The 9946-nt window shown below is 40.0% G+C and overlaps 1 long non-coding RNA gene across 1 annotated transcript; it reads right to left on the reverse strand.

The window, feature by feature from the left end:
- Nucleotides 1-2836: 2836 nt before the first annotated feature.
- LOC143161420 (uncharacterized) lies at nucleotides 2837-8834 on the reverse strand. The gene is made up of 4 exons (XR_012995518.1): nucleotides 8642-8834; nucleotides 3938-4031; nucleotides 3128-3201; nucleotides 2837-3002 (listed from the first exon to the last, which is right to left on the reverse strand). It is a non-coding gene; the product is annotated as an uncharacterized LOC143161420 (long non-coding RNA).
- Between the last annotated feature and the right edge of the window lie 1112 nt (nucleotides 8835-9946).

Below are 9946 nucleotides of genomic sequence, written 5' to 3' on the forward strand. Positions count from 1 at the left end.
CCTGTTCACTAATGGGATCAATTCAGGTGATCGTGACCTCTAATAAAATTCATCCTACCTGCTTACTGGACCCCTTTCTTCCATTGTATTCAGCAACGTCACCTGAGAAGTGCTGAAACAACTGAACCAGAAGACACAACTTGCAGCCAAATTGCCCTTGTAGAATCAGCGAGCAGGGAGCTGCTGTTTCTCAACACTCTGCATGGAGCTGACATGGGATTTGCAGTGGACTTCCTGTAACTCTAAAATACAAAAGGCACAGAACAACAAACACAACTTATTGGAGGAATTAGATCCATTCACCTTCTAAGAACTGTGATACTCATAATCATTCTAACAAGCTTTTTGCTTTGTGGCTTCTCAAGGATGAGCTCAAGTTCTCATTTAATTACTCAACCAGTTTTTTCCTGTTTTTTGTTTCTGCATACTGACACTGTTTTTGTTCAGTTTTCTAAATTTGCCATATGAAATGTTATAGTTTTACTAATAGAAAAATAATGAATATTCAAATTAAATTATATTTTTATTATGTTTGCAAAGTCCTCATTTGGTGGTTTTTAAGTTTGAAGATTTGAACCAGCTTGTAAATGTCGGACCATTTGTTGATTCTGGCCTCCCACGCTGTTAAGTACTCCGTGGGAATGTACAATCTGGAGTTCAGCTGAAAAGGGGTAATTTTCATACCCATACATTACACTTGTCTAAAAAGCAGAAATCAAACTGAATACATTGCACTCAGTGAGAGGAAGAACAGCGATTCAGCATGGTGATGAAGGCTGGCACATGCTAGTAGGCTCAGTCATTAGAATTAACCTGATGTAGAGGAGAACTTGGCCTGCCTTACTAGAGCATTGCCAGACCTTATGTTGAATACAGAGGGTAAGAGACGGCTAACTTGAGCTTTATCGAAGTTTCATTCTGCTCTAGCTGAAGTGGACTGAACAAGGGAAAGGCAAAGACGTTTAAATGAAACAGAAACCACTATATTTCTTGAAGTAAGCCAAATTTAAATTTTCAACTGTTGTCACTTCTGTCACCTCATGGCCACTTCTTGATTTCCTGAGTCCAGGTGGGACTAGAATAAGAATCACAATATTGTAAGAAATTTATTTTACTATGTCAAAACTGTGGTAGACATCTGAAATTTTGCATTAAATGTAGAGAGCAGAGTCCTGATCTCCTACAACTGTGTGGCATTCATTCTCAGGGACACTAGTTTATCTTCCTACAGCTGTGCTTTTACGAGTCACTGTGTCCTGAGCACAGAGCCTAAAACAGGAATTTGGTCTTTCTAGTCTTTGCACAACACACATAATATGTTCAGATCTCTGCACATATGTGTATGCTCTTTTAAGCCTTCCCCCACGCCAGCTGATTGTCTTCAGTTTGACAGTAATCCCCTTCCCTGGGACGTAATTCCTGTCTTTAATGTGGAAAGAACCTGAAAGCTGGAAGACATCCTCTTTACTTCTATAAACGGCTGTGGATGGACACAACTTATCCTGTTCGACAGTTTTTAAAAAGGTTCTCTATGGTTTTTATTAGTATTTGAGTAACAACGGCTCCTTGCTTTTAGCTAGCTTTAATGTTTGCATATTAATGTACTTGAGATAGTAAGAATGTATTAAATATATCCCAATAATTATTAAATATAATAAATGTAAATATTGTACCATCAGAAAAGACTCGACACAATATCACATTTGTAACACTTAATACAGCAGATAACAGAAGACAAACAAGATATTCAACAAACATAAAACCCACAAATGTAATAACTTGTGTTGCAAAAAATAAATTAATAAGTAAAATTAAGAAGGACTCATTTTGGTGCAAGTTTTACCTCTAGTCCTTGCAAAAAACCCTCTTTGCTTTCACTACATGACTCATTTTTTTCTGTGTAACTCCACTCTATGCAATTTTATTAATGACTTCTGCCAGGCTCAGAAGAGGAGGCAGATGAAAAAAAGCCCTTGCTGGTATTTCTAGTATACAAAATCTGCTCCTGGCTAGTGGCCTCTAGCATCAAACTGCACCTAAAAAGACATTGCCAAAGCAACATCTTTGCTCCTGCCTAGCCACTGGAGGTGACCCAAAAATAAAATATGTGCTAAACAAAATACACTGTTTGTTGTAATGAAATTTATTATTTCTCTTCATATCTGCGTGTCATGGGCGATGTTATCTCTTGGTACGCAGAAATGTTTCCTACTTTTCCGAATGAGTTTGTCTGGTTCTGCATAGTCCTTAGTTTGAGACTGTAGAGGACATGCTCTGGGCAAACATATACAAATGACTTTGCTTCGCACTGAAGCAATCTCGACTGAAACACAGCAACAGTTTAACAGAGCACAACACTATCCGTTCTCTCTGACTGAAAGAATGGATTTTGTATTCACATCTCTCTGAATACAGATCTCTCACGTGTACACGCAGCCATGTGCACTATGTGTGTGTGTGTGTGTACACATCAACAGCTCTGCAAGTGATCTTAACAAGAATCTTTTTAACACACTCAGAGTTTGAACCAGAACCTCTCTGGTTCTCAGCTACCCTAGAAGTACACAAAGAGCTAGCAATTTAGCACAGTATGCCTTGTAATTAGTTTAATTATTGTCAGCATGTAACTATGAATCAAATACCAATTAGTAGTCTTAGTATATCGATGGTATTTTTCTTAGTTGTCTTCTGAGTTAAGTTTTCTGTGGAAGTAAGCTGAGGTGCCCTGTGAGAAGCAGGAAGGCAACCTTCCACATTTGTTAAGATGTGCAAATACGGGAGCCACTAGGTCCCTGTTATCAAAAAGCAGGTTTGGCATCATTTACAAATCAGCAAAAGTGGAAGGATTAAGACATTTAGAAGAGCAATTCTGCAAATGTTTAACAGTGAGTGAGAGATAAGGCTGACTGCAACACTTGCTGCAGGATCTGGGGTTGGAACTGCTCCAAAGCTCAGGGGTCTTCTGATCCACGGATCTGCTTCAGGTCCTTCTCCCTAAGTGGCTGAAGGTGATTTTAATATTCAGTTAGATTCTCTGTGTAGAACAGAATAGCAAGCACTTAAAAGGGTGAGGGAGAGATTGAGTCATCTTCCTATACTAGTGTGACATATGATTGGAAATACTTACCATTCATTTCCAGTCTGAGACTGTCTCCTCAGGTACTGTCTTTTCTCAGGGTAATACAAGATTATCACAGTCTGCTAAGATAAACAATGCAAAGAGATTTACCAAAAGAGAATTTGACCCAGTGTAGTAGCAGGCTTTGGTGGCACTGTCAATAACATCCAGGCACAGCACAGCTCTTCAGATATGAGAACACGTCCCAAGTGCAGCAGCCCGGTGAACCATCTTGGGAGGGTTAAGCAGCCCCTGACACCTCTGGGAAGATCAGCCAGGCAGTGGAAGTGGTGTTGTGCTTGAAAAACTGCGCAGCTGTCTTTCAAGGGACAAGGGAGCTAGAGGAAAAGCTGCAAATAGAATAACTATTCAGGGATAGATTGATGGGGAGTGAAGGTCACAGAATGGTTATTAAGAATGGAAGTGGTAACAGCAGCAGCAGAAGCAATTTTAGCTGACCAAAACAGATCCAAAAATTGGCCTTTATTTGTACCAGTCCAAGGAATTCTCTTTATCTCCTTCTCATTTGATAGGCAGAAGTTAGGAAAAAGAAATGGAAGAGATTTCCCCAGAGACCAAGTGTTCCTTCTCCTCCTACAGCAAAGGTTTCATTTTGTTGTGGTGCAATAATGCTTAAAAGGACCAGTTTTAGGAGAAAAAAAGTCACTTCCAGTCATTTATGATTTATGCTGAGACAGTACAATGCCAGCATTTCCAGATGTTCAGAAGCCTGCTGGAAAATAAAACATATTTCCAAAAATTCCTGGGGCTAGAAGTTCAAATCTCATTCAAACTCATGGGATCTTACATAAATAGTACCTTGGTGCTGCCACAGGGCCGCTCCTAAGTGCTCACCAAAGTGGAGGAAGCTGCAGACCTGTATGTCCTATACGGCTCTTCAAGCTTTGTAAACCTACAGACCAGATACACAGCCTGTGTCAGTGAGCTGTAGTTCCCACACTGCTCTAAATCTGCTTGGCTCTAATTAACCCCCAGTTCAGCTATTCCCCAATTCAACTGTTCCCACTTACACCCCCTAAGGATCTGTCCCTGTTCATCAATGAGGAAAAATTCCTTGGGCTCATCTGTGCTGCAGGTTTTATATTCAGCCTCCCATGTGTGTTCACTTTTCCATCTGTAGGGAATTTTGCCTGTGTCCTGCTTTATTCCAAGAAAACTACCCTTTGGTGCCTAATTTTTGTCATGCAAAATGAGCTTGCCACAAGAAATTTGAGACTTGGGGTGACAGTTTGGTCCTGGATTGATTTAAAAACACCACTAGGTAAATTTACATTTCTCAGTGGGTATATTCACTGGGCAGAGAGATTTCTCCTAGTATTTATGCATGTGCATTCACACATACATGTTCGTGCCTGTATATAAACATATACTTGAGGTCAGAATAAGGAACACAGAGAACCTACCATTGAAACCACAAAGTGAAATTAAGCTTAAGACAGTGCTTATAACCTCTTGCAGTCAGGCCATTTATTTAGGTCCATATGAAGGCCCAAGTCTGAAAATTTGTCACCAATATATTTTTCTTTAATGCTGTCATCTTTATTCTAAAATATTTAGATGCATATTTAAATGTAACTTCAGTGGCCACAGAGAGAACAGGAATAATTAAGTGGTTTGAAGGTTATTAGAAGCACTGTTAGAAGATAGAGAAATGACAGGACTATTCATAATCATCCCCTTGCATAAAGCCATTTGATTTTGTCATATGAAAACTACAAATAGCGTTTGTGAACAAGACATCCTCAAATTTGGCACAAGAATATGCTCATTATTCCCTGTAAGTAAGACCCTATTATGAGTGATGATGTGTCAAAAGTCACAAAAATGTTGAAATTCTACTTCAGCTGAAAAAAGTACTGCACAATGAATCTATGTGTGAAATGTATTAAATCCAGACTAGAATAGTATTTCTGTCTCCATTAGCAACAAACACCCAAGAGGATGCAGTGACTGACTTAAAGAAAAGATTGTTTGTGATATGAATGACAATTTCCCTGAGATACACCAAAGTGTTGGCACAAATATTCAGCCTGAGTCTCCTCCCCAATTCCCAGTTCAAGTCGTGTTTCAAACCAATGATGCAAGCACTGCCAGCCAATCATCTTCATATTATTTATTACTCTATTTTCACATATAGAACCTTTGTGTTAGCTATTAGCAGTGATTCAGTAGCACTGTAGGTTATAAGTGTATAAGGGAAAGTTTACTCCAGAGACCTCACTTTACCAGCGGTTCCTCTACATTTTTTCTCCCCTCTAGTAGCTGTCCCACCTATGATCCTTTTCACTATATTTGTCTCTTTAATGAAATTTTACACAGTTGTCTGACAACTCAGGTTATCCAAGGATTTATTTTCAATGAACAGTCATTTGAATGGGTGCAGGTTATCTGAGAAATGAAAGTATCGTTCTCCTGAGGAAAAAAAACCAAACAAACATGTAGGTTAAGTTTCCAGATATGATAATGTGACTACTTAGAAGGCAAGCATAAGAAATCAAAAGTTTCACCATACATAAAGATCATTGATTCCCTGTGCCTATACATCCATGAATTACTTTTCATGGTACTGAAGTTCACTAACACAGATATAGGTCACTTGAGTAAGTAAACAGTCCTAATAACTCTCTTGAGGCACTAAAACCTCTGCTTCATTTAGGACCAAGCAGTTTTCATGTACTTTTTTTAAAGCTAGCTTTAAATGTTCTTATCTACATGTATCAGAAAGCAGTCACGTTATTAATAAAGGATATACACAACACTAGCTTATTTGTTCATTTATGTTCTATGCACACATGTTAAATAACTTCATTGATTTCCGTTTCTCATTTCTGTTTCCTCATTTCAGTTAGTTTTATAGCCATAACAAATTACATTTTCAGTTCAAAGTCAGAGTTTCTTTTCTCCCCCCCCCCCGCTATTCTTTTCCCTTAGGTTTCCAAAAGTTTGCTTGTGATTTTGCAGATAAGCATTCCTAACATCTAAGACCCTATTAACACAAGTTCAGAACCAAAACATAAAAAACTTTTTGTGAAAAGGTGCACTATAAATATGAACAGAAGTTTGACAGTTTATTTTGTAGGGAAAAAAAAATCCCAGATTGTAACTACCTAATATTTCAGATGCATAACTGTGGTAATGACTACATTTGCTTCTATAAATTGGAGTCAAATGATGGTAATTTCCATTTTCATGTGATCAATCTTTCAAAGTTGAAGGTCCGCGTTAGATAACTGCTTCAGTTCTCCAAAGTGAGCAAAGTAAATTACAAAAGAAGACTTCAAAATTGGGCTTAAGAACAACCCCATAGTCACAGAGTAGCACTGAGGGGTGTCCTCCGAGGTACTTAACTTTTGGCATAGATGTGTGTACAGCAAAAGAACAGAGCTTTTGTCTAATCCACAGCATATATTTTATTTGCAGCAGATCCCTTTATTCCCTGTAATAGGAGCTAAATCTTCACACCTGACAGACCCTGACAAAGGCCTGGGGACTGAGCAGCGTGCAGGCTTAGCCCCTTCCATCGTGGTCTGAAAAAGCCCTGGCAATCCAGTGTTTTCACATTAAACCTTCGCAAGGGAGTCCACCCTGAAAACCATGGGGAGTTTTTAGTCTCCTCCTCCCTTTCCACAGTGAGACCTAAAACTGCTGTTGGCCCAGGACTCTGCGTCTTTGGGACTCCTTCACTGGTCCTTTTTATCAAACCAGGTTGAAATGATCCCCCTTATAAGCTTATAGCAACTGGGAACCTGAGCCAGAGAAGAACGGCAGTTAGTTATTAGCAAGTTCTTCCAAGGCAGCCTAAAGGGGATTGTCCACCAGTGTTTGAATATCTAGCTATCAATTCACTGCAGTTCTAGCAAGAAAGGGGGGAAAAAAAATCTAGTAAATGACTAACACATGTGCATAGAGCAGGACCTTAGCTCTAGATGTACTAATAACTGTGACTTTTTGTACAATTTTTTTTGGAAGAGGTCAGAGGAATTTAACAAACAAGGTACTACCAGGCTTCCTGTTACTTGTAATTACAAGAATGGGCAATCTTTCATTTTAATAGGTCACATACTTTTTTTTTTCCCTTGCTAGCATTTCTTAGAAGCAGACAACAGTGTTAAGTAAAAAAAAAAAAAAAAAGGAAACCATTGCCATTTAAAACTTTTAGACTAAACATTAACACTGCTGGTATGCCAGCAGAAACTGGGACAAATCCTGCCCTAACTCCAAGAGTGCAAAGGGCCAGCTAGCAGCAGCATAATGCATAACAAATGAGCTGTCTGGAAAAGGTAGGAAATGGATAGCAGGAGAAGAGGAGGCATTGCAGGGATGAGGAACAGTATGAAATACAGTTCAAAGACTCATTGTACAGGGGTGTCTGAAAACCCTGTAGGTATGCACAACTATTACTGCTTTCCCTCAGCAGATCTAGGGGCAATAGAAATACAGAAAAATTTGCTGTTAGTCAGCTGGAGTAGTCTCTTTTGGGAAGCTTTACGGTGGTCTACTGGCTGTCTTAGCTAATCCTTCCTTACTTTTTCCATGGAAGATGTGTCTTTGCTAGGCAATGAGGAGGTGATTTGGTGCTTTAATTGTATGTATCTCTAAATGTCAAATGAATGTGCAATTTAGGATGTAGATTGAGACACAAAAAAAGATATCAACTTTCCTAGAAAAAAATCTAATTTTTATTTAAGGGTTGATATATTCTGCAGACAAGGGAATACTAAGAGAGTAACTGATGATCAGCACAGTCTTTCCTTGGTAATTACCACAGAAATACTGAGTATGGATGCTTCAGTTCACACTAAAGATCTTAAGTTCTTCCTGCTCCTATTAAGACACACTGATTGCTATTATTACTACTATATATACACAGAGCTTCGTTACAGTTATTTTTCACCAAACATCAACACCCCCCCAACAGATTATTCTGAAAAGCAGGGAGAAAATAAAACTAGGAACATAGCAATTGTTATACATTAAACCAAACAGGATCTTGTTATCATAGTGTTCTGTTCTTATGGCACAAACTGGTAGAGAAAATATTTTGCAAACAATTGTACTTCTAAAAACTATCATTGCTTAGTACTGGTACTGAAACAATTATGAGAAAACATGCTACTGCTGTAAATAACTTTTAAAAATATCAATGCTTTATTAGTAAGCCTTTAACAGTACATTTTTAAAAGACTAACATTAAACTCCTCATCTCGAGGGGATTGAATAGCTCATGGGATTACTAGATGGCTCTATATGGAGCCCTTCATTCTCCCACTCCCACCTCCAATCTGCAACCACCTGGCCCTGACAGAAGCCACCACCTGACAGCCCTGTGGAGAGGTGTTCCCACCAAGCACAAGCACTACCACAAGTAATTAGTGCCCTTGCTTTCTGCATAAGCAGAGTTATATTAAAAGACTGAAACATTATTCAGCCAACCCCCACTACAGAAGAAAGCCCTGTTCTCTGCCCAGGTGTGTTTCAGGTCTCCAGGCTGTGAGCACCAACCTCCCTGCAGGGCTGGTGGCTGCAGGTTTCTGCTCCTGGCTGACTCCCATGGCTGGTCCTTGGCCCCGCAGTGAGGCTGCAGCCTGCTCAGCTTGTTCACACCATGAAGTCAGGCTCCAAAGCATGTTGGTCAGCTGCCAGAGGCTGGTTTAGGCGTTAGACATCCAGTGGTTTGAGCGTGGATAGTGAGGGAGCTGTTGCATGAGCAGTGCAGCAGCAGGGTTTAGGAGTACTGTGCTTGCAGCGTCACTTTATCTAGTCTCCTATAATGGCAGGTTATTGTGCAATAGGTAATTAATTTAACAGGGATAACAGAGGAAATGGTCACTCACAACTGACCTGAATAGTGTGCTGTAAAAGAGCGTGGGACATGTGGGGTCAGGCTGACAGTGGTAACCTCTACAGATAGGGACTGCTCCGTGTCCCTGGTGTTTGTTGGCTCTCACTCTGTCATTAGCAGTTCTGCTGTGGACAGGATGAGATGGATGTGTCGGAGGTCCTGCTGGAGATGCTACTGCGTGACCCAGGCTTTGGGCAGCTGCCCTCTATGTGAGCAGGACTAACGGCAGTAATGAGCCATTAAACTGGAGTAGATTGTTTCTCATGGGTGTATCACCACTTTTCTATGAGTGAAGGCTGCCCCTACCACCTCATCACTGGCCCTTCTGTACCACTTTCCTTTTTAGTGCTGGATTTTTAGAATAGAGAAAGAGGCACACAAACTCTGTGCTCTAAGGAGTACTGGGCTCTCTTCACACAAGTGCTGGGAACCCACCTACCCCACTGAGCATTTTACAGCATGGCCCCATGCAATTTTGACTGCCAAGAACAGCAGTGACAGCTGGTTTGGTGTGTACAGTGTCAGTACTGATTGCTTCAAACCAGAGAGGAGGCTCACCACCAGGGCTGAGCAGGAGCAGTGCATTGCCTCTGCCTGCACAGTACGCACTGTCAGTAAATCGCAATTTACTAGCATTTAGGGCCTGATCCTACGAGGTGCTGAGCACCATATGGCACACACAGAGCAACCTCTTTCCACACAACCCCAAAGAAGTCAGCAGTTTTAAACTTTTACTTTTCAATGAAAAATACTGCTGGTATAATAGACTAAATTTTGTAATAAAAAGTGAAAGGTAGCAGCTAACACAGCATCATTTAAAGCTGCATCTGGAATACAATTGCTGTTTAAAACCAGTGGGGAAAAGCAAGAAATGGAGCATCAGAAGAGGGCTTAGAATGGAGACCTTTAAAAAAGAAGAATGTGTTATAAATAATAAACACCTATACAGTTGTACATGATATAAA

Source organism: Aptenodytes patagonicus, chromosome 5, assembly GCF_965638725.1.
Source record: "Aptenodytes patagonicus chromosome 5, bAptPat1.pri.cur, whole genome shotgun sequence".
Classification (NCBI taxonomy): domain Eukaryota; kingdom Metazoa; phylum Chordata; class Aves; order Sphenisciformes; family Spheniscidae; genus Aptenodytes; species Aptenodytes patagonicus.